The 26,089-nt window shown below is 38.8% G+C and overlaps 1 protein-coding gene across 1 annotated transcript in view; it reads right to left on the bottom strand.

The window, feature by feature from the left end:
• LOC138224006 (protein NLRC3-like) overlaps window positions 1-26,089 on the bottom strand; it is a 394,575-nt gene that overhangs the window by 335,194 nt on the left and 33,292 nt on the right. The window lies entirely within an intron of this gene.

Raw genomic sequence — 26,089 nt, 5'->3', positions numbered from 1 at the left:
CACACAAAACGTATGATGTGGACTTTCCCGCTAAAAGTGAGTTACAGAAAAGTGGAAAAATTAAAATCTCAACTAGCAGCAGTCGCTTTTCACAAGACCTAATACAATCATCGCATCGTTATCTGTGTGCCACATCCTGGCTCATCACAAAAAGTCGTTCAGGGATCGAGAAGTAATAAAAAAGCGTTTGTTGAGAATGCTGACTTGCTGTTTGGAGATTTCGAAAACAAACATTTTTGGCGAGAAGTGTTCAGACAGCTGTTGCCTGAAATCAAAGAGTTTCTCAAGTCGTATAAACATGGTGAATATGCCCAGTTAGAGGATAGCCAGTGGCTTTTGGATTTAGCATTCCTCACAGACTTGACTGAACTGCTGAATGACCAGAATGTCGAGTTGCAGGGACAAAATAAAACATGATCAGCAGTGTCAACACATTCAAGCTGTTGTAAGCTTCTCAGTGCCAAAGCTCACATTAAGGTAGGATATTCTTTTTTCTTAAATAGGGAAGATTACTTGTTCACTGTAGCATGAGTCACTTGTTTTTATTTGCTGTCATTTTAGTGATGGGTATCGTTATTATGCTGATGTGCCCACAGTCTGTTTTCCCTATATCAGAGCTTCAAATTCACACTGGTAGATCGCACTGGACTGGCAAATGAAAAAGCAGATCCTGCATTAAAAAGGTTGGGCACCCCTGAACTAGAGGATCACATACTGTACATGAAAAGGTCAATGATGGGGATTTAGAGAAGATAGTTCTTGTATAACCAACTTGTTTGCTATTTGAACAGGCAAAAGCAGTAATGAACACACAAAGGATACAGCATGATACTGTGTATTTGCACTTTCAACATTTTTTAATAAAGTTAATCTTTTTTGTGAAATTCTCAAATCACAGGCAGAGAAGCATGAATTAAGAATTATTTAAAAAATAGAAAAAAAGAGCAGAGATAACATGAAGCAAACAGAGGTTATGTAATTATTGGAGTACCACAGGGATCTACACTAAAACTCTCAGGTCCCGAGTCTCCCACTCACTGACTCCACTGTCTTCTCTATCTGATCTCCTCCGAGATCATAATGTAGGTCCCTCACTGAGCCAAGTCCTTCTGTCGCAGATTCCTGGACTCAACAAGCTTCACCTCTCACACACCGTCTGGCTTGTCCCTTTCAGGGAGATGACACCCTCTGCTCCTAATCACCATCTCTCTTCATCACATCCCACTGCTGAGACTCAACATGCTTTCTGTCATAAAAACATACACAACCTCCTTGATGCCTAACTCTCATGCCCCAGATTGTGTATTCACAGCTGATGGTACACCTCAAACCCGAGCCCAGCAGCCACTGTCTTTTGATCAGAGCTTTGCAGCCAGACAGACCTAACTCTCTCATCTGATACCCCTTATCATCGGGGGGAGGGTCCCTCTGTGGCACCTCAGATGCTGGCAAATACACACTGACTCCAAACTCACTAAACACTCACACAGTGGGCTCCTGGACATCCCTGATCACTAACACCAAAATAGGCGGCTGTCCCTTTAAGTAATTCAATCTTCCAACTCTGTAGGCTCTCCACCACAATCCCCTCCAGGATTTTCACTCTTCCTGGTCCCTTCTGTGATTTCCTTATTCTCCTTCGAGACTAAAGCTCTCCTTTCTCTCCCCTCATTGGGGTTCTTTCACTGTTCTATTCACAGTCTCCTCCCAGACTGTTGTTCTCCCATCTCTTCTCCTTATTGGTTTGTAGCTGCAGCCGTTAGTCTGTCTTCCCTGTCACAGATCTGTTCTTTCCTATCACCTGTGGTTACCGAGGCAACACGTCTGTTGACAACTCTCTATTGACAACTCCGACTCCCTGTCAGACACACCCCGTTTATTTGTGAAAAACACCAGATGATTTTATTAACATCCATCTTTTACATCTTCTACACACTGTGGGAAAGTAATAAACAATGTAAACATAATGCTAGGATATATAGTCAAAAGTGTAATTATTCTGCGTCAAGGACGTCCACAGGACAGTGTTGGAAAGTTAAATTTTACGTCACCATAAACAACATATTCTGCAATTGGTATACAAAGTATTACACATGCAAGTGATCTCCCATATCCTCTAATTCCAGCAGCTGAATACTGTATGTCTTCACAGTAGTGAGAGGAGTATTTAGAAAAAGAACATATTAATGAGTCAGTGCTGTCCACGGGAATGGGAAACGACATGATGCTACTGGTCACTTTCATCAAGTTTTAGCAACCAAATTAAAACATAGCGCAACAAACCCTATATCATAAGGAACAAGTCAATCTCTACCTTCAGGAGTGTGTTTTACATCCTAATCAGACAACATATAAGATAATTTTCCTGATGGTGCAGGAATAATGAACAGATACTTGAGTCCTTATTATAGTGGACATATTGTAACAAAAGCAATGACTTGTCCAAATGTCAAAACCCTGCATCCTTCCTATGAAACAGTAATGAATTTTCCGAAAGCTCATCCCATGACTGAGACATCTGTCCTTTTTGCTGTGTCTCCAGTTTTTCCTGGTTTGACAAAAACTGTGACAGATTGGCTGTGTGTTGCTGGTGAAACTCGCTGTAACTCAGTGAAATCTGACCATTAAGATTTTGCAGAGGTTGAAAACTGATAAAGATTATATTGTACATACTTGTCTGTAGTCTAATCCTGTGACTAGCTATTTTCTCACTTCAATGGAGGTACCAAGATCATCTCTCCATTGAGAAAGAAAAAATATTTCATGACACTTTATCACTTCCATTGCTTGGAAGAACAAAGACAGTGGCACGGAAGGATCAGAAAGAACAGAAAAAGAGAAGATTCTTGAAGTTTTGGAGGAGATTTACAAGAGTGACTGATCAGCTCTCCAGGCTCTCTCTCACGGTCTACATAGGAATACAATTTTAGCAAGTATTATCATCTGTGATGTATAGAAATGTGTTTAGACTTCCATATTACATTTCCATTTGAGAAATCTCAAAAAGCTAAGTCTTTTCCTTAGTTTTTCAAAGACTGAGGTGTCCTTCTGTATACCAGTCAGTCTGATTGAGATCAAATAAACTGTGATGTTATCAGTGTGTTACGAGTCTGGCAGCCCGATCTACAGGAGATAGCTAATACACAGTGTCAACAGTGGCACTGGCACTAGCTCACTGATAATAATAATGGACATTTTCATAATTTTGTTTCAATTTATTTTTTTATTTTGAAAGACTAAGAATATCCCTTATCTGTATAATTATGTTGTGGCAAATTAGTGTTCTGGCGCACTATGGCTGTCGTTGCATCATCCAGGTGGATGCTGCACATTGGTGATGGTGGAGGGGATCCCCATTACCTGTAAAGCGCTTTGAGTGGAGTGTCCAGAAAAGTGCTATTTAAGTGTAAGCAATTAATTTATTAAAATTAATTAATTAATCTGTATAAGTGAATTTAATCTAAGTTCATGTGAAGGGGAAAACAATCACAGGTCTCATTTGCTTCAACGTGAGAAGTCTGCAGGAGGGTTAGCGAATTTCAAACTATAAAAAAGTGTGGATACAGAAAAGGCACTTAAAAGAGTATTACAGCCTTTTTTGTATTTGAAACTTATAGGGAATTGGGTTTTCATTATGGTTTTATTGATTGGCCACATGTAATGTAAAAAAAAAAGAAGCACAAGTGTAGGATAATCATATTCCATCAGAGAGCTTTAATTCATAGAGGGGAACAAGGCTAGGAGATGCTTGTCACTGATACACTGATTTATTCTCTCAGAGTATAAGACAACAGAAGGAGATGATATAGCAGGAGAACACACAATCAGGCTCTTTATAAAGATGATGTTATTATATACAGCAGAAATTCAACATCTTTTCCTGTTCTCATAGATGTAGTCACAGACTACAGCAACTTCTCAGAATAGGAATTAAACAAAGAAAATTCTGAAGCAATGTTATTGGGGAATCTATATCCGTGGAGATAAAAAATACATTCAATTTACGGTAGGATTGGTATAAGAGTAAATGTTATTGCAGATTAAATTGCAGTAACCAGAAACCTAGAAAACATTAAAATGTAACTAAAAGGTGGTAGAAAATAAGCTGAAGCAAGAATTCAATAGATGGAAATTGATGCCTCTCTGGCTCTCGGGAAGGACTGAGACAACAAGGTTGAATGTACTTCCAGGATTTCTGTCTTGTTCCCAACCTTCCTTATGCCTCTCAATGACCACTGCTAAAACGTCTGTTTCATGTGGTTTAAAATCAGGGACCAATGCTATTTCTCTCAAACTCTTGAAAAGACTATTCCTTTCTACAGTATTTTTTTTTCATAATACTCTTTTTCTTGTGATTATTGTATTTAAATTGTAAAAATTATTTATTTTCACAATGCTTCGAATTAAATTAAATATAAAACAAGGTTTCAAGTGAGATGAATACTTCTTGAATACCCCATTTTGATGGGGAGCTGTCACTCAGGTAGTTGAAGCTTTAAGCTGAGCTGCACAGAAATAGGACTGTATTAATAATAATAATAGGTTACACTTAAATAGCACTTTTCTGGACACTCCACTCAAAGCACTTTACAGGTAATGGGGATCCCCTCCACCATCACCAATGTGCAGCCCCACCTGGATGATGCGACAGCAGCCATAGTGCACCAGAACGCTCACCACACACAAGCTATGAGTGGGGAGAAGAGCAGTGTAATGAAGTCAATTCATAGATGGGGGTTATTACGAAACCATGATTGGTAAGGGCCAACGGGAAATTTGGCCAGGACACCAGGATTACACCCCTACTCTTTTTGAGAAACGCTCTGAGATTTTTAATGACCACAGAGAGTCAGGTTTTACATCTCATCTGAAGGACGGTGCCTGTTTTTCAGTATAGTGTCTCCGTCACTATACTGGGGCATCAGGAACCACACAGACTGCAAGGTGAGCGCCCCCTGCTGGCCCCACTAACACCCCTTCCAGCAGCAACCTTAGTTTTTCCCATGAGGAATCCAATCCAGGTATTGACCAGGCTCACGTCTGCTGAGCTTCGGTGGGTTGCCATTTGTGAGTTGCAGAGTGATATGGCTGCTGATGATTTGGGAGAGATTTGGGAGAGTTTGAGTGGTGTAGGTTTTACCTGAGATTTTCTTCCCTGCCAAATAAACTTAGAGAAATTTGACTTTATCTGACATTATAGGGATACATTTATACTATCACTTAATTGACAAAGAAGACAGTGTGGCATTTGAACACCATCAATATTACTTTTATTAATCAGTTACCCAATTCAAGGTCGCAGGTACCCAGAGCCTGTCCCAATAAGCACTGAACACAAGGCAGGACTGAACCCTGGACAGGATGCCAGTCTATCAAAGGGCACACACTCATACCAGTGCCAGCTTTCCCAGAAGTCTACTAACATACCTGCACGTTTGTAGACTGTAGGAGAAAACTGGATTACCAGACAAATTTGGGGAGAACATACAAACTTCATACAGATAGCACTATACAGATAGGGGAGGAAGGAGAAAGTGAAACTAGAGACACTATCGAAAAGGCAGGGGTTGAGCTGAGAGGAACTGATTAAAGCACCAGGGAGAGTCTGAAGGAGAGTCGTTTAACATGCAGGGTTAAAATTCAAAGCTGAGAAAAAGTAATTGAGAATCTAAAGAGATTAACACATTGATCACAGAAATAAATCACAGAATGAATGCAAGAGTTAATAGTACCATTCAAATGAGAAAAAGGACGTTGGCACTTCCATAGCAATTGAAGAATTTAAAACCATTAAAATCTTTATAAATCCAGCAATTCACATTAATGGATAGAGTACAAGTAAAAAGTTCATATTCAATATTAGAAGAAAAACAACTTGCAATCCAAATATGATAAATTTAGGAGCACAAACTGTTGGAAGAATGGAACACCAGGCATATCATTTATTATATGAAATCTGGTATGAAAATAAACTGGGGAAAGAGTCTTGAAGACAAACCGGGACAAACACCAGATGAACAGCCTTCAGAGGCAGAAAGATACTTGTTTAGAACTGTCAGAACTGCAACCATGAAATAAATCACTAGAAACTGGTTAAAGCTGGACAGACCTTGTGTTCAAATGAAGAAGGACTCTATGAATGAAATCTCATGGAGACTATTACCCACAGAATTATAAATCAACAACAACATATACATACAGTATGTACAGGATGCCAGTCTATCAAAGAGCACACAATCACTCCAGTGCCAGTTTCCCAGAAGTCAATTAACCTACCAGCATGTTTGTGGACTGTGGGAGAAAACTGGAACACCACACAAACATGGGGAGAACATACAAACTCCACACAGATAGCACCCCAGGTCTGGAATTGAACCCAGGGCCCCATGTGATATCTGCTGCAATGAGCTGATGGAAGCAGTAACCTGGAGACTCAATGCAGGCGCAGGCTCTGCTGGAAGCAAGCAGGGCAGGCAGGAGAAAGTGAAACTAGAGACACAATCGACAAGGCAGGGGTTGCGCTAAGAGGAACTGATTAAAGCACCAGGGAGAGTCTGAAGTAGAGTCATTTAACATGTAGGGTTCAAAGCTCAGGGATCACTGCAAGACGTGGTCAAACAGGCAAGGTTAAAGCACAGGAAGAGGAGAAAACACTGAGGACATTCAAAGCTGGGAAGAAGTAATTGAGGCTAAAATAAGACATTAACATATTGATACATTTTGCATACCTAACTTGCTTCTACAGACAAATCTTTTCAGATGTATATAAAATAGAAGAAAACACAAGAGGAATACAGGAGTTAAGAGTAAGATACAAATGAGAAGTTGGGGTTGTGCCTCCCACAGTAATTGAAGAATCTAAAACCATTCAATTCTGTATAAATCCACCAACTTTAACTCAAGGAGAGAATATGAGTAAAAAGTTCATATTCAATATAGGAAGACACACCAATTACAAGCCAAATATGATAAATTTGAATCACAAACTGTTGGAAGAATGGCCAAAATTAGTGATAAGTGAAATGATTTAATCAATTAATCTCTTTACTGTGCACATTTAAATCCGCTTAATATTGAATATTTATATGGAATTTTACAACTAAACAGAAATTTTAGTAGCTGAGCATAAAAAGAAGAGGAGCATAATGCATCTGATGGTCATAAACTATTTTATTTTAGGAACATAAACATATTATGTAAACTGTATACAGATACAGCCATTCAAAATGCACGAAGTACGCTGCGGTAAAACGGCGTGGTGCATCATAATGCATCATACCGCAGTTATTATAATAGTATCCGGGATCATCTTGTTAAACCGACAGGTGGAGCTAATAAAGTTTATATGGCTGGTATTGGTATTTTAAAGAAAAATACACACCAGTATTCCACTTTCTCCCTAAACATTTTAAGCATGAAAGTCTTTAATGTAGTTATTTTGGAAATATTTTTACGTCCTCCTTCTGACAATATTAAGTTTATATACTTTCTGAAAAGTGATAATGTTTCAACCTTTTTTGTGAATTTGCTCGTTATCGGCATAAACAAAAGCATTTTAGAATTTGATTAACAGGGAATATATTATGGAATCACGTATTTAAAGAATTTAATATAATATATTTATATTCATGTACTGTCTGACGGAATAAACTGAAGAGTTAGTTAATGCGACACAGAAGATAATATTGATAATGTAGTGCTTTCAGGCTCACACTCTAACAGCTGGGGAATTGAACCCAGGTCTCCAGCATCATTCAACAAGGAAGCAGCCAGTTTAGCTACAGTGAGATTCACCTTCAACCCTGACGGACCAGGTCCCTCCTATTCATATGAAAGGCAGTGACGTCACCGCGCTGGCAAGCCCTCATCAAAGTTTAACTCGTTTAGAGCACCATACATTACAAACTCCAAGCATTTCATTTTGAGCTCACACCTGAAGAAGGCTTCACAGCCAAAATGTTACGTTTTCTCCCTTCAGCACAGAATAAACCTATTACTTGTTCCTTTGTAGACTACGCAGGCTAACGTGGCTACGCCACCTGAAGTAGGGTTGTACAGTGGTAATAGATGTGGGTGATGTTTTCCCCATTAAACAATGTGCTTATTGCACAAATCCTGCTAAACTAAAAATTAGACACAAGAAGAGTATAATTGGATAATGTTGTGAGGATCTGGTGGAATTTCTCTGTAAACTGAAGAGTTATAGAGGAGACATACTGTATCACCTCTTTATACACTTGTAAAAAAGAACATTTCACTCAGTGGGCGATGCATTGTTATCTTGAACTTGAACTTGAACTTTATTGCCATATGTAACCGGTACTGGTACAATGGAATTCTTACTTACAGAAAGTCTCTCGATTGTAAAACAAGTGTAAAAACAAAACAAAGTGCAAACAGTGCATCAAGACAATGTGCAAACAATAGACAATGTGCAAGTAAACATGCAGGCAGTTTGAATGTAAACAATACAGACATGTAAACAATGACTGGAGACGTACAATAAATAAATTACAATGAGGTAGATGGTGATGGTGTGGGTGTGGTCCGAGGGGGATGGCTAAATGTGTTCGCCAGTCTCACTGCTTGTGGATAGAAGCTATTGAAGAATCTAGTGGTAAGTGTCCGTATGCTCTTATATCTCTTGCCTGAGGGCAGTGGGGTGAAGAGCTCATGCCCGGGGTGGTGACTGTCCTCTGTGATGGCCAGAATTCTACCACGGCAGCGGTCCTCATAGAGCTGTTTAATCTCGGTGAGACCGCAGCCAATGATCTTCTGGGCCATATTGACCATTCTCTGCAGTGCCTTTCTTTCTCGCGAAGAGGTGTTGCCATACCACACGGTGATCCCGTTGGTGAGGACGCTCTCGATAGTGCAGCGGTAGAAGTTCACCAACACATGTATTGGCATCCCCCATCGCTTGAGGCATCTTAAGAAATAAAGGCGCTGCTGAGCCTTCTTCATGATAGAGTCAGTGTTCACAGTCCAGGTTAGATCTTTAGAGATGTGAATTCCCAAAAACCTAAAGCTGGTGACTGTTTCCACTTCCGTTCCATCAATACTGAGTGGGCTGTGAGTGTGTGGCCTGTGTCTCCGAAAGTCCACTATTAGCTCTTTCGTTTTCTTTATGTTCAAGTCCAGGTTATTGCTATGACACCACCTAAGCAGCTGTACAACTTCATCCCTGTAAGTGGACTCAATCACCTGCTAATTCATTTTATACCACGAGAAGACAGGAGAATGTGATTGTACTGTATCTGTATGGAATGTGTGTTGCGTTTACAAAATTAAAGTGTTGAAAATGTATAATTAAAAAGTAAAAAAAAAACTTAAAGCTTATGCAAAGATTCTAAGATGATCATGAGGAAGTGTATTGCATGTCTAATGGTCTTACCCCATTACTCCCGTTTTGATTAAAATCGCATGTTTAATTACTTTTATTGATTCACAGTCTGATAAAGATGGTGCGTAATTGCGCATCAATCAAAACCCTGTTTCCCTGACTGTCAGAAAAAATAATTAGCTCACTGATACGTTTATGTAGAGGTTGTGGAAATTCTCCGAAGTTGTGGTCTTTAAAATGCATTTGGTTTGAAGGCTTTCTGTGTTTCCCTTGCGAAGATATGGACATAAGAATATTCGTGAGTGGTAAAAAAAAGGCATAAAAATAAGCTTGGAAAATGATTTTTTTAATTAAAAAAATTAAAATAAAAAATGAAATATAATGTGTTCCTGTTTAACTTATACATTGCATGACTTTTAAACCTATAAAAACAGGTTTTGATAGTTAATAACCATTTTTTATGTGCAAAAAATGGCTGATTTTTCTTCCTCGTGATCAGCTTAGAATCTCTGTGTATGCTGTAAGGTTTGTACTTCTTAATTAAACGTTTAAAATACACAAATGTCATAAAGACAACACACATTTCGAATAGAAAAAATCATATTCTGTTGTCTTCCTGGTATGTAGAACAGATCAGCAGGTCTTTTTCTCCCAATCAGGGGCTCTGAAAATAGCATACCGCCCACTTCGCTCCGTCAGAGGGGGGCCACCACCGAGAGAGGGAGGAAGCGCGGAGCTCTTTATTGCACAATGGCCGTTCTGCGTCTGCATTCATAACTTAGTGCTTAAAATTAAACAATGTAAATGTAAATCATTTTCTTTGACTTCTAAGTCCCTTAATTATCATTAACCACAGGTTTCTCACCACTTAGACTACTTTTTGATACCATCATTAGACAAAGCAGGAACTTGTTGTACTTTCTAATGACATTACATGTGGAAAGATTACAGATTTTAATTGTCTTTTATTTTGTTATACATTTTAGAAAAGTTTCATCTATACATACAAAACAAAACTATTCTCAATTGTATTTCTTAATGCTATGTTACATTTAGTTCATTGTTTTGAATACATCTAATTTAGAAAGTTAGGTGTTAGCATAAACTATTAGTAATCAATAATATTAAATTTAGCACTGTAATAAATTGTTGTACTTTTCCCCACATCTTGTAATACCATATTTTTATTGTCCAAATATGCATTAAATCTGACTATCAGAAAACAAGTTAAATACAAAATTAAAGAAAAATAGGGTAAAATATCATTCAAAATATTTTGCTAACAATGTTAATTTCTTTATAAAAATAAAATGTATTAACTAAGGAATAAGATGGCCTAGTTGTTAGTATGTTTTTTTCATAAATACAACAGAACCAGATGTCACAGTGGCTTTCAAAATTAAATTATGCATGCATACCTCTGAACTAGAATTATAACGAAGCAATCCACGCATTTCTAATGGTGGCCAAGTGGTTAGCGTTGCTATCTTGCAGTACTGGGCCCCTAGGTTCAATTCCTGTTGTCCTGTGTGTGTGGAGTTTGCATGCTCTCTTTGGGTTCCGTGTTTTTTCTCCATATGTGTGATATGATTTTCTCTTGCACTCCAAAACATACTGGTAGGTTAATTGGCTTATGGGAAAATTGGCCCTGATGCATGTGTGTTTGTGTCTGTCTGTCCTGTGATGGACTGGCGCTATGTCCTGGGTGTATTCTGCCTTGTGTCCGTTGCTTACTGGGATAGGCTCCAAATCCTCTGTACTGGATAAAGAGATTAGAAAATTGATGGAAGTAAAGGCACTGTTTGGATGGAACTATATACAGTGTTAGAAACCCACTATGAGATGGCAGCATCTCACTGAGGATAAATGATTTTATAGTGCTGGCTTAAGGAAACAGCCTTTTCACCTCTCTTGCACATCAGTATCCATACCTAGTTAGTTATTTAAACAAATTGCCTCTAAATATAAACATCTTAAGATGCTGGCTCTGTGGATCAGCATCAGCTATGTTTGCCCAATCCTTCATTTCATTTAAATCCAACACACAATTCAATGCTAGCAACTACACAAAATGTAAAATACAATCCTCATTTCAGGATCTACAGTATGTAAACATACAGTCTGTTAACTTCATCATCTTCCTCTGCAGTCTGTAACATTTCCTGTCATGTTGTCAAAAGTATGCCTAACCCCATTAAGAAGTGTTCTTGTTATCAGTGTATTCATCAACTTTCATCAAATTATCTTTTTCCTACCTACATCACTAGTCTTACATCCTGCAATAACTCAGCCAACACTTAAATCCCTAAAAACTGCTTGTGTTAATTTGTTTAAATCACAAATAGCATATGTACAGTAAATACCAGCCATGTAGTACTCTGCATTTGGAATAATAGTTTTTTTAAAGGGAACTAGACAAATCAAGAAAGGCATTTTTTCTAGAATTAATAAATGCACATCCAGTTCACTGGGGTAATAAAATCCACACTGAACAATCTCCGATATGTTCAGAATTGGACAGCCAGAATCCTGATCGGGATGCATTACGCCTGTCTTCAAGTCCTTGCACTGGCTTCCTATCAGGTTTCGAGTTTCGAGTCAACTTCTAAATCCTCAATCCATCTGACTCTGGTCTTCTAGCTGTCCTCGAGAACATCTACACTCTGTGGATAACAGGACCTTCTCTAGCTGCACCCTAAAGCTCTGAATTTGTATCCCCAGTGATATTAGAGTCACCTCCCCTGAGTGCATTTAAATTTAACCTCAAAACCTCTCTTTTCAGAAGACATAGTGTCTGTATCTGCTTCATGTTCTAATTTTGGTAGCACTTCTAGCTGCTTGTCTTTCTTATACAGTATGTATTTACTTTGTAATCTGTGGTCCTTATAACTGTTTTTACATCTACTGTATTGTTTTGAGATGCCCCTTTTAAAGGTACTATATAAAATAAAGCTTTTTATTATTGTTATAGAGAAACATGATCAGATTTTCCCTGGTTCAGAAAAAAATATACTAGTTTGTCACTCTTCTCACACCCTCTTGCTAAATGGCTTTTCATACTAATCTGATCAATCTAACTGCCTATTTTCTGTGATTTCTATATCCTGCTAGATTTATAATTATTCTGAAAGTATTCTTCTTGAAATGACTCATTTCTAAATTTCTGTTTTCACTGTTAACATCTTGCAGCAACTCTGCAACAAAATATACACTTAGCTCAACCAGACAGTTCATCCTGCTACAGTATATGAATATTATTATATCGTTAGTAATTTCTTTAGATAAGCAATTCCATATTACAGAATATTCCCTATTAATCAAATTCTAAAAAGTATGCGTGTTTTTACTGTGATAACGAGCATATTCGCAGAAAATGTTAAAACATTATAATTTTCTACAAAGTATATAAACTTAATATAGTCAGAAGGGGCACATAAAAACGTTTCCAAAATAACCACATGTAAGACTTTAATGCTTAAAATGTTTAGGAAGAAAGTGGAATATTGGTGTGTATTTTTTATTTAAACTACCAATACTAGCCATATACAGTTTACATAATATGTTTATGTTCCTACATTAATATCGTTTATGGGCATGTGAAAGGCATAGTGAATCGGAGATTTTCAAAACTTACTCTGTATGATACTCTGTATCACAGAAGTGCTGTGGTGCTACTTTTTGTCAATGAAAAAATAAAGTATTTTCGTTTACAAAGATGGTTACAAAGTAAGTGGACCATGGTAATACATTGAGTTTACAGCTTATCCAAGGTCATTCATTATTAATACTATTAGTAATATCTTCTGTAAAGACTTTGATGCATAAAATATTTCTGCATAATTAAAATATTTATGATGCAGATGGAAGGTTCTGTACTTTTGTCCAACTGAGTAATCTTGGTTTTATAAAAAATACCAACTTTTTAATGTTTAATGATTAACATGCTGTAATACACAGTTTTAAATTATTAAAAATCTAAAGAGTATACAACTTTATTCTTAATTGGAAAAAATTCTTAATTGGAAAAAGACTGTCCTTCAGCAGTGATTGGGATTCGAAACCGTGCGTTTTCTGGTGACAGCTCAAATGCTGTACATAAGACGTTAAGCTTTATTAGCTCCACCTGGCAGTTTTACAAGGTGATTCCTTGTTTTACCGCAGTGTACTTCATGCATTTTAAATGGCTGCATCCCTATATACAGAAATAGAAAGACTTTGACTTTTAACCATAATAAAAATTGCTTCACATTTATTATTATATTTTATTATGATGTCATCTTCTTATAGTTATTTTAGTTAGTTAGTGTTGTTGTTTTTCTTCAAATGGTTTATTAATCCCAAATGTAAATGACCAATACCGGAGTAAGTAAACTGGAGATTTTGATGTTTGTAGAGATTTTGAGAAAAACAACTTTCCCATTTAAAGAAAATAAACCATTTGAAGAAAAAAAACAGGGTTTTAACTATAACACCACAACAAATAATTAATAATTATATAAAGCAATAATATAATTATTATTACAAAAAGTAATAAAAAGTAATACAAAGAATAAAGAAATTGATCATGAAACTAAACAAATCTCATCCCTCACAAAACTACACAACACTGCACATGTTTTACACATGAAAGACCCTCTACACAGACTCCCACATGTAACATAGTCAAAACACACCAACACCTTCAGACAAGAGTCTACGGTACAAGAGTACTACTCTTTACTGGAGGAATTCTAGAGACATCCTGCTCTTCACCAACCCCTCAAACACTACTCCTCTACAGACCCTCCACCTGAGACTGTGTTAATCCTGCTCTTGTAGAAGAGGAGTTGGCTCTGGCCCAGCAGAAAGTGCACTGGGTACAATTCTCTTCTTACTAACATAACTCACCCTGAACACAACAGCAGCCGGAACACAACCGCACATCCTGAGTATTTTTTCTTTGAGAATAAATGTGGATGCCTTGCACTATGTTCATCCTCTCCAGACATTTTACCAATCCTAATCCAGTCCCTTCTGTTCCTCTTTTTTCCTGATAATCTCTCCCTTTTTCCCCCCATCTATTGAATTTAAACTCACCCACACCTCCAAGCTCACTAGTTGATCCGTACACTCTAGATCTCTCCATAGTGCTGTCGTGATTCTCGCTCTCCAGCTTTTTACTCTAGGGACACGTAGCCTCGGACCCCCTCAAGTTCAATGAGCACAGTACATGTTTATTTAACCTGGTTGAACTAAAATATAGCTTGCATTCACTAGAACCCTTACAGTATAGCACCCCAAACAATTACAGTATCTCCACTGTTTTACTAGAGGAATTCTACTGAGATCCTGCTCTTCACCAACCCCTCAAACTCTCACTCCCTCTACAGACCCTCCGCCTGAGACTGTGTTTATCCTGCTCTTGTAGAAGAGGAGTTGGCTCTGGCCCAGCAGAAAGTGCACTGGGTACAATTCTCATCTTACTGACATAACTCACCCTAAACACAACAGCAGGGCTGCTGAAGGTCAGAATAAGGTTAGAGAAGAGGTGGATCAAGAGACTCAACATGGGAGTCAGACAGGTTCAGGTGCTATAGCAGTGAAAGTGTACCTGAATATCAACACAGAAGTGAAACCATAACCAAAGGTACAACATTACATTCATACAGTATATAACACATGGGATGACCTAGGTTCTTAATGTGACCGATGTTAATGTTCTTAATGTGGCATAACAAAATGACACTTTTAATTTGGCAGTGCCTCCACCTGAAACAGACCTGAATCAATCTGTGAGTATATTAGGCTTTTGGGACACATACTGCAGCCTACTGCTAATGTAGCAGTACTGCCAAATTGTTATGTACTGCTAGCTACATTAAGTGACACTAGCTTGGCAGCACCTTTCAAAATGAAATGAAAGCCTAAACCCTGCTTTAGAAAAAAAATTCCTGGACCAGGTAAAGTCAACTTTAGCAAAGACACTTATATAACAAAACCAGGGTTATGTACTATTAGGTGAGGGTCTGTAGAATAGATCTGAGCTACTTTTGGAGAGGGACAATTTTTTGTTTGTTTGGGAGGGGAGTTAGACCACTCCCTGTGCATCACTGCATGGTCCCAGTCTGGGTGGTCTTATCAACCCCAGCAGTTGTGACAGAGACCCTATGTGACAAAAACAAGGTGATTTTATATTAGCTGTGGGTCTGTAGAATAAATTTAAGGTATTTTTGAAGAGGCACAAATTTTTCTTTGGTCATGACAGGAGTGAGACCACACCTTGCTCATCACTGCACGGTCCCAGTCTGGTAATAGGAGGTGCTCTACATACATCATTAGTTTTGACAGAGACACTTATCTGACAAAACCAAGGTGATTTTCTATTAGCTATGGGTCTGTAGAATAGATTTGAGCTACTTTTGGAGAGGCACAAATTTTGGTTTGGTCGGGAGGGGAGTGAGACCACTCCCTGTCCATCACTGCATGGTCCCAGTCTGGAAACAGCAAGTGGTCTTATAAACCCCAGCAACATTTGCAAAGACGTTTATCTGACAAAACCATAGTGATTTTCTATTAGCTGTGGGTCTGTAGAATAGATTTGAGCTACTTCTGGAGAGTCAAAATTTTTTGTTTTGTCAGGAATTTTTCCTGTCTAGAAGAGCATAGCTCTGTGTCAGTTTGCAAGCAGAAAGTGATATAAAAACACCAAAGAGATTGCAAGAAAGAAAAAAAATATTGAAGAACGGCAATTTCCTATTACCTGTGCGTCTCTGTATCACATTCCACCCAGTTTTAAGGATGTACAAATTGTTGTTGTGCTATAAATATGACTTTATCTTGTTCAGGATTTTTTTTTTCCTAAAGCAGGGTTAGGGTAGTTTTATTCTGAAAGGTGCTGCCAAGCTGGTGTCACTTAATGTAGCTAGCATCACGCTACTAAAGCCCTTCTGCTATGTTTATTTACCTTGGTTGAACTACAATATAACTTTCACCTGAATGTATTAATATTAATATTATATTCACATAGTGTACTAAAACAACAAAAAATGTATATGAAAACAACATAAATTTACACAAGGCTACAGAAGGAACAGACTCGACTGGATTTAAAACACACGTAAGCTAATTGACAGAAATGGTAGAGTTCAAGACGACGTACTGTCTGATACCTCCGAAGTTATCTCCGTATTCATTTAAATAATTTAAGTGTGATAACACTTTGTTACGGAGCCCGGGAGGGGCCATCAGTAGGAAAAAAAGTTATATCGAGGGAATGATGTACAATTCGTGCTCACGAAATTACTTTTTCCTTTGTTTTCCTTGTGTCACGGTATTCGCACGCATGTAGAAAGTTTCTAAAATGCCAGCATTATCCCAGGCTCCGAGCAACCACTATCAAACGCTATATAACACATTTCTGCATCTTTATATCTGTTGTGTATCTTAATAAAGATCCGTTCTTATATTATTTTAACTATTTTATTAACTACACAGATCACGCCCTTACACCCTATATTCCAGCCTTCTACTATCTCGTTCTGTTGTCTCGCGATGTCAACTCACTATACTACATCCCTTCCTTTGTTATTTTTAAAATCCATAACTTTACCATACAATTGTAACAATTCTATATCAACACACAGTAAACGGTTATTAACTATTACAACAAAATGTATGTAAAACCTTCCATTTCTATTCAACACATTCAACTTTTTTTACAACTATTTCTATGCGTACCAACTCAAATTTTAGTTCAATTTCTACTTAAGTCACTTCTAAATATCACCTCATTTCTAGCAGTCTAAGCAACATCTACATAGATAACAAACAAAATAGAGCCATTTAACATTTGGAGAGCAATGCAAGTCCTATATTTTTAAATGTTTCTGTAACGAGCCGGTTTCCTGATAACCCTGCCACTTCTGGTTGTTACTTCACTTCTGGGTAAAGTTACTGGCTCTCCTACGGATGTACTCTCCACTCTCTGAGGACTCTGCACTTCCTCCACGTCAGAAAGCCCAGTATTCTCCACATTTTCTGCTTCTGCAGATTCAAAATCAAGATCCAATGGAGGAGCGTGTCGAAGATGTTTTACATTTCTCATTATTTTTGAGCCATCTTCCACATCCACTAACTCAAAAGAGTTACAAGAGGTGTTGAGGGGTTTATGATCCGTTTGAAGTGTGAACTTGCCTCCCCATAAATATGTCCTAAAATGTTCCACTGCCCAAACACAACCCAAGGTTTCACGCTCTATTTGCGAGTAATGCCTTTCTGTTGGGGTAAGTGAGCGACTTGCATATGCCACTGGTTTGTTCTGTCCATGTTCTTGTCTTTGTAGTAATACTGCTCCAAGCCCTACAGGACTCGCGTCACTGATCACTACTGTTGGCGCATCTAGTTTGAAGTATGCCAGACACGGTTCAGTTACAAGTTTTCTTTTCAACTCGGCAAAGGCTTTCTCAGTTTCCGATGTCCATTCCCACTTCTGTCCTTTCCTCGTTAGTTTTCTAAGGGGTTCTGATATATCTGCATAATTAGGAATGAATTTCATCAAAAATCCACAAGTGCCTAAGAACGAGCGCAAAAGTGCAACATTCTAAGGTCTCAATGCACTGCAAACAGCTGTCACCTTTTTCGGGTCTGGTTTTATTCCTTCTGCAGTGACCACTGATATGTCCCAGTATCTCGATCTCTTTCAGGCCAAAGATACACTTATCTTTATTTAAAGTTAAGCCTCTGTCTTAGAATCTTTGGAATACTTGCCTGTGCCTCTGTTCTAGTTGTTCTTCATTTTCTGCATGTACTACAACATCATCCATATACCATACAACACCAGGCATTGCACACAACATCGAGTCCATAGCCTTCCGATAGGCCTCTGGGGCACTAGACAAGCCAAAAGGAACTTTTCTGAAACGGTAACAACCCCTGTGTGTGATGAAGGTAGTCAGGTGTCTTGATTCTGCTTGAGCTGCTTCATGAATTCTAGCGACTGTAAGAGCTCTTTCTAAAGTCAGCCCTTCCTCCTGCAACAATTTATCACGCAGTCTCTTATGTGCACATTTTTCCAAAAGCTGATCTCTTAACATGTCAGCTTCTAATACTCCAAAGTCACACGATTTAGCCAGTTCTCTTAGTGCATTCACAAAAGCATCAACAGATTCGTCCTGAGACAGAGTTCTCTGCCTAAATTTATGCCGTACCAAAACAACATTTCTCCGCGGTGTAAAGTAAGCGTCTAAGGCAGCTACAGTCTGTTCATATGTACCTTTTTCTCCAGGGAGGTTGGCGAAAATCCGCTGCACGGGCGCCCCGATACAGTGCAGTAATGTAGCCCGTCTCACGGCATCCGGAGCTTCTGTAGATCCACTGGCTATTTAAAAAAATCTGTACGACTCCATCCATATATTGTATGATAGAACGAAAACCTGCAGTGTTCTGCTCGCTTTGAGTTCGTCAAGCACTCATCTCTCGTCGCCATAAATGTTGTGTATCTTAATAAAGAGCCGTTCTTATATTATTTTAACTGTTTTATTAACTACACAAATCATGCCCTTACACCATATATTCCCGCCTTCTACTCTCTCGTTCTGTTGTTTCGCGATGTCTACTCACTATACTACAAGTACAGTACTCTCACACGAACCATAGTCAAAACACACCGACACCTTCACACAAGAATCTCTACAGCTTAACTGGAGGCACCAGTTATAAAAACATCAAAAATAAGAAACAATAACGTGACCCTGCCTAACTTAGGAATTGCATGACTTTAAAAGATTAGTTTAGTTGAAAAAAAACGTTTTATGTGCACAAAAACAGGTGATTTTCTTCCTCGTGATCAGCTTGGAAACTTACGCTGTAAATTACTTTTTAATCAAACGTTTAAAACACTTGAATTTCATAAACACAAAGAAAAAAAACATATTCTACTATTTTCCTATGGTACGAAGCAGATCAGTAGGTCTTTTTTTCCCAATCAGAGTCTGAGAAAATATCTCCCCGTCCACTGCGCTCCGTCAGAGAAGCGGCGGCACCGAGAGAGGAGGCGCGGAGCTCTGTAATACAGAATGAGCCGTCTGCAGCCTGGAACGCTTAAGGCACAGATCGCGTCTGCCTGTATAACGTAGGTTTTCAAATTAAGCAACGTAAATAATTTCCTTTGACTTCCAGTCCTTTAATTATCATTAAGGATAGCTACTTTCTCACCAATTATATTTATTTTTTAAAAGCATTGTTAAACAAAGCAGGAGCTTATTGTACTTCCTAATGTCATTGACATGTGGAAAGATTATAGATTTTAATCGCCTTTAGGTTTTTATCAATTTTAGCAAAGTGTCATCAAAACAAATGCCACAAAACTATTCTCGATTGTATTTCTGAATGTTATGTCTAACTTAGTTCAATATTTGAAATACAAGTCATTGTTCAAATGTACGTTAAATCCGAGTATTGGAAAATATGTAAAATACAGAATTAGTAAAGAAAAAAATATAAGGATAAAATACATTTTAAAATGTTTTGCTATCAACAATTAATAACAGTCTTAACTGTTTATAACAATTAAGTGTATTAACTAAGGAATAGGGTGGCAGTGTTTAGCATGCTTTTGTAAGTTTTTTCATAAATACAACAGTTACACCAGATATGTCAGTGACTTTCAAAATTAAATTATGCATGCAAATCTGTGAACTAGAAAGATAACTAAGCTATCCATCCATTTCTAATGGTGGCACAGTGGTTAGCATTGCTATCCAACAGTGCTGGGGCCCCAGGTTCCATTCCTGGGGTACAGTATGTGTGGAGTTTGCATGTTATCTCTGGGTTCATGTGGGTTTTCTCCAAGTACTCTACAGGTACCTACATACTGGTAGGGTTAATTGGCTTATGGAAATACTAATAAGCCACACTCACTCGTGTTAGTGTCTGAGTGTGTGTTTCTGTCTGTTTGTCTGCCCTGTGATGTATTCTGGGTGTATTCTGCCTTGCGTCCGTTGCTTGCTGGGATAGGCTCCAGCTCCCCTGTACTGGATAAAGAGATTAGAAAATGGATGGAACTAAAGGAATTGTGTAACTATACACAGTGATTAAACCCACTATGAGATGGCAGGATCTCACTGAGGATAAATTATTTTATAGTGCTGGTTTAACAAAAACAGCTTTTCCACCTCTCTGGCACATCAGTATCCATGACCAGTCGGACAACAAATCAACAAATTGCCTCTAAATATAAATATCTTCAGATGCTGGCTCAGCATCAGTTATGTTTGCCCATTCCTTCAATTTATGTGCATCCAAAACACAGTTGAACGCTAGCAATTTCACAAAATCTAAAATACAATCCTCATTTCAGTATCTATGTAAACATTCAACAGTGGATATTCAGTGAGTCTGTCAACTTTATCACCTTCCCCTGCAGTCTGTAACATCTCCTGTCCATTTGTCAAAAGCATGCCTAACCTTCTTAGGAAGTGTCCTTGTTATCAGTGTATTCCTCAACTTTCCCCAAATTATCTTTTTCCTACCTACCTGTACATCTCTAGTCTTAACATGCTCCATGAGAACTTACTTTTAACCTGTGTCTGTTTATCTACTACATAGTAGCAAACAATCTTTGTCTAATTTTACTGTACCTGCCATTTTTTGCAGCCTGCAGATAACACTTTCAGTTATTCTAGATTAAACCTTTTCTACTACTTTGAGAAACTGAAATTCCCTTTGTAATTTTCATCCCTGTCCCAACTCCTCTTCATTCTTCATTTCAACTATACCGTTACTACAGGAAGTTTCAGGTCCACATTCCAGCTTCTCTGTTGTTCATTTATTTCTTCCTCACTGTCCAAAGCTCCTCTTACATTCTTAACTCTACCTCTAGTAGATCTTTTGTCTGTGCATCCTCCCTTGCTTCTTTTTCAAACTTTCCATCCTTCTCCTTCAATGTCTGCAACCTGGCATCTCTTATTCTAGCCATACCTTGAATATCCATATACCTTGCATTCGTTTCTAATATACACCTGTAATCTGTTATTTTACATATGTTGGTTTTTTTGCAAGAGCTCTTCAGACACGCTGTTACTAGCCTGAACATAACTCCTAATGCTTTGCTCCCTGCAATAAATCAGCCTAACTTAAATCCTCAAAAACTGCTTGTATTAATGTGTTTAAATCACAAACATCATATACGGCCACATATAGCATTAAAAAAGCTGCATTATGGAACATCACACTGATTTAGTTTCTTTTAAAGGGAACTAGAGAAACTAAAAGGGCTTCTTTTTCTAGAATTGATGACTGTACATCTTGTTCACTGGGGTAATTTAATCCACACCAAGCAATCTCCAATATGTTCAGAATTTGACAACCAGAATCTTGACCAGGTCGCAAACAAGCAATCACATTACACCTGTCTTCAAGTCCTTGCACTGGCTTCCTATCAGGTTTCGAGTCAACTTCAAAATCCTCATCCTCATTCAATACCTATCTGGCTTATCTGCAACCTTTATCCCTCTGACTCTGGTCTTCTAGCTGTCCTCAAGAATATCTACATTCTGTGGGTGACAGGGTCTTCTCTAGCTGCACCCCAGAGCTCTGGATTTGTATCCCCAGTGATATCAGAGTCACCTACCTTGAGTGCATTTAAATCTAACCTCAAAACCTTCCTTTAAGTGTCTGTATCTGCTTCATTTTCTAACTTTGATAGCACTTCTAACTGCTTGTTTTTCTTATACTGTATGTATTTACTTTGTAACTCATGGTCCTCATAACCGTTTTTACACCTGCTATATTGGTTTGAGATGCTTGGATATGTGCTATATAAAATAAAGTTTACAGTTACTGTTATTGTTATAGAGAAACATGATCCGATTTTGATTTTGATGATTTTTTCCCTGGTTCAGAAAAAAAAAGATCAAAACTAAACTGGTTTGTCACTCTTCTCACACCATCTTTGCTAAATGGCTTTGCATACTGATCTGATCAATCACACTGTACATATTTTCTGTGCTTTCCCTATCCTGTTAGATTTATAATTATAATCTCCTTCTCAAAATGAGTCATTTCTTAATACCTGTTTTCACTGTTACCATCTTACACCAACACAGGGACACTGATCTTAACTTGACAGCTGCTGAGTCCTAAATTCATTCTGCTACCAACATTGGTTTAGATTTCTATTTTTATGTCTTTATTTAGTGGTTCCATTAGTGAGAGGCTAAATTACTTTCTTTGAAAAATGTCTTTTATGTGTGGCACACAAAAACTGACTTGCTTTAATAAATGTTCAACTATTTAAGAAGCCTTCCATGAAACCATGTTTGCTACTAATTCATATACTTTAAGGCTTTCTGGTAAAATTACTGTTTTTCATGTTAGTTAATTTTCTGACTCTTTATCCCATCAAACCTTCATTCTCACCCTGCCAGAAATGCACCTGATTATTCAAGCGCCTCACTCTCTGCCAAATCTGTTTCAGGTTCAGACGTTCTTTTGTAAAACACAGCTTTCTGTGATTTCTTGTATATCTAAGCTTTGCAAGTGTCCCTGCATCCCTCTTCTGCACTGTGTTTGGTCATGACATTTTTCTTTTTGCTTATTTCAAAGTTACACAAGCTCCATTTCTAAAACGTTTTGCTCATGTGCATTTTTGTATTTATTTACATCTCCTACAGAGCTCTTTAATTGTGAAGTTTCCAGCATGTTTACATTAATCTATGCACATTTTAAACTGTATTACTGATGAAGAAAGATGTGAAGACGGGGGTTTGAATTTAATCCTTTCTGTAGGGGGTTTAGACTTCTAAGTCACAAGCTGGGGTTTATGGCAGGAAAGGGGGTTAACTGATAAGGATTGCAGATGCAAGCTAGGAACCCCCCTGGATGTAATGTTAAACTGACCATTTTCCCAGAACATCGTAAACTGGCCAAATACCATGAACCCCCCTCTTTACCATCAGACCGAGTGACGTCAGAAACGGAGAAGAAAACTGTATATAACCCAAAAGTTTGTAACAGTACGGGAACAATACTTCGGTTTTGTTGTTTCTTGCGGGAAACAAGACTTCGGCTTTATTGTTCCTTGCATGCAATAAACTCATCTGTTTTACTTCATCTCGGGATCAAGAACCTTATTTCTTCTGTTACAACAAATTTGGCATAGTCGGCGGATGCTCCAGAAGGCGCAGAACTTCCCATCGGCAGGAGAGACGGTCAGCGCGCACATAACTAAGAGGTAAGGACTCCTCTTTTATTTAAAAGTCCCGACTCTCTCTGACCGATTGGGAAATCTCTGCTCCCTGCGAGAATCGCCCGAGATGACGGAGTAAACGTGAGTTTCTGAATTCCTCTGGCCCGGGGAAGGCACCGGTGTATGTAATGGGTTGGTTGCTGTAAGCCCAGAATTTGGTCTGGCAGGGGTTCCGCGGTATTGTGTACAGGCGTTCGAAGCTGGTGTATGCCTTAATTGCACGTGGAGTTTTGAACGGGTTTTGGACCCTTACCGTGAAGTTCAGGACTGGTGTGGGTCTTAATTGCACCCGGAGTTCTGAAGGTCAGAACTGGTTTGGGTCTTAATTGCACCCGGAGTTTTGAGGCTCAGAATCGGTGTGGGCCTTAATTGCGCCCGGGGTTCTAGAGCAAGTGGTGCATTAAATGCACGTAGTTCAGGACTGGTGTGGGTCTTAATTGCACCCGGAGTTCTGTGGCTCGGGATCGGTGTGGGCCTTAATTGCGCCCGGGGTTCTGGAGCTGAGTGGTGCATTAAATGCACGTATAATCCAGGATTGGTGTGGGCTTTAATTACGCCCGGGGTCCTGAGATTAGCTACGCCTTGATCGTGCACAGATTGGAGTGGCGTGGTTTCTGGCGTGGCGTGGTTTTTTTTTTGTTTTAAAGGAAACAGGAGTAGAAGAGATATATGTATGTATGTTTTTGGTGTTTTCCTTGTTTGTGAAATACATATACACACGCACGACACTAACATAAACACACCTCATAATAAAAGAGCAAAGCATTAAGTAGCAGGATTTAAAAGACGTTGAGACCCGAGAATCGCCCTGATTGAGCTCAGTGCGTAAGTCCACCCCGGGGCAAAAGCAGCGATGCTGGCGTTCTGGGGATGGTGAATTACTGATCAGGAAAGGGGGTTTTCGAGGTCTCGTTTCTTACCTGTGAACAGTGCGGTGTAAGTCCTCTCTAAAGTCTCAGTGAGGCATTTAGATCTGGAGGTAACAGACGCCCTTAGCTGAATGAGTGCAGTAATGCACAGGTTTTTCCAAGTGAAAACATCCCCCTACTGAATGAGCTGTTACCTCACACACGACAAAAGTTAATCTTAAAGAGACCGAACATGTGCGCTAACTGATGGTTTGAGAAAGTGGTGGAAGGGTCCGTTTAAATATCGGAAAAGTGTAAGTTGACGGAAAAGAAGGAGAAAAATATGGAAAAAGCTGAGTTTGTCAGAGGGAATTTGGGGCGAAGACGCCTGTAAAGAAAGCATATATGAGTATTGATTGGCAAAAGCACAAGCATGTAGCTCCCACCCTGGTGCACGGCCGGCACCAGTGGTGGCAGATACATGACGAAAAAGAAAGAAATTGGGATGTGACTTAAAAGTGTGTTTACGGGGAAAATAAAAACCCGGAAGAAAATATACTTTACTCGCTACGAAAGAGTATAGAAAAAAAAGCTAAAAGAGGCAGTACAGGAGAATGAGAAACTAAAGAAGGAATTAACTCCTGGTCACGCTGCACTGGTTAATGTGCTGCAGCCAGCGACTAAGTTATATCCTGCTCTCCCACAGGGGAACAAACAGGCAGGAAACGAAAATAATTGGGATCAATTCCCTCAGTGGCCATATGGAGAAGGGGGGTCTGATTGGGATAACACTTGGTATGAGTGTGATAAAGACGGATCAGGGTCTCCCCTGTTAGAGGGAGGGTGCCCGCAGATCTGTACTCTCACTCGAAGTGGGAAAGGACTTGATGTAGCAGGGGCCACTCTAACACTGTCTCGCACCCCGTCGAGGGGGTCTGCAATCGCACCTACCTTCCCTGATTTCCCCCATACGATCAAATCCAAAACCGTAAGATATTGACCGGTGGGCTAAAGTACCGCACCCAAAATTAGAAATGCAGCGAACCTGGAGTGCGCTTCAGGAATTAAAAGGATTCATGTAGAAGTAAAACAAGAATACAGCACATTGTATTACGAAGAGAAAAATATATTCTCGATGTGTATGTGTGTTTTATGAATTTGTGTGCCGGCATGTATGTGTGTAACTGTGAGTTTTGGTATACTAAATGACGGTGTGAGTGTGTTTAGCCAGTGGGACTGGCTAGAGACGTAACTAAAGAGACTTGACGAAAATCAACTTAAGGAGATTGGAAAATATAAGAGCGTCTGAAACGTATAAGTACAGTACAGGTGGACGTAAAAGTAGTTAAACAGTTTTTGTATTTTTATACAATTAGTTGCAATAATGGAAACAATTTGGTTTTATTCGAATGTCTCGAAACCAGACATGCTGAAACGCTGTAGGTTTAGAATCGAGACTGGGGAGAATAACGTCTTGTGAGAAAATCTGTTTACCTAACGATTAGATCCTGTAAATCCCTTGTAGCCTCCCTAAGTCTGTCCCAGTCCAGTGGATAAAAATGTACTGTTAATGGAGTGTTGGTTTCTCTGTTAGGGGATACTGGAGCACTACTGTCCTGCTTGTTTCACTCCTCTGTTCAACAGTGTACTATAGAGCAATGTATAGGGGAAGAT

The sequence above is a fragment of the Lepisosteus oculatus genome, chromosome 18 (assembly GCF_040954835.1).
Source record: "Lepisosteus oculatus isolate fLepOcu1 chromosome 18, fLepOcu1.hap2, whole genome shotgun sequence".
NCBI lineage: Eukaryota > Metazoa > Chordata > Actinopteri > Semionotiformes > Lepisosteidae > Lepisosteus > Lepisosteus oculatus.
The sequence above is the reverse complement of the archived record's forward strand: the minus strand, read 5'-3'. Positions and strand labels throughout refer to the sequence as shown.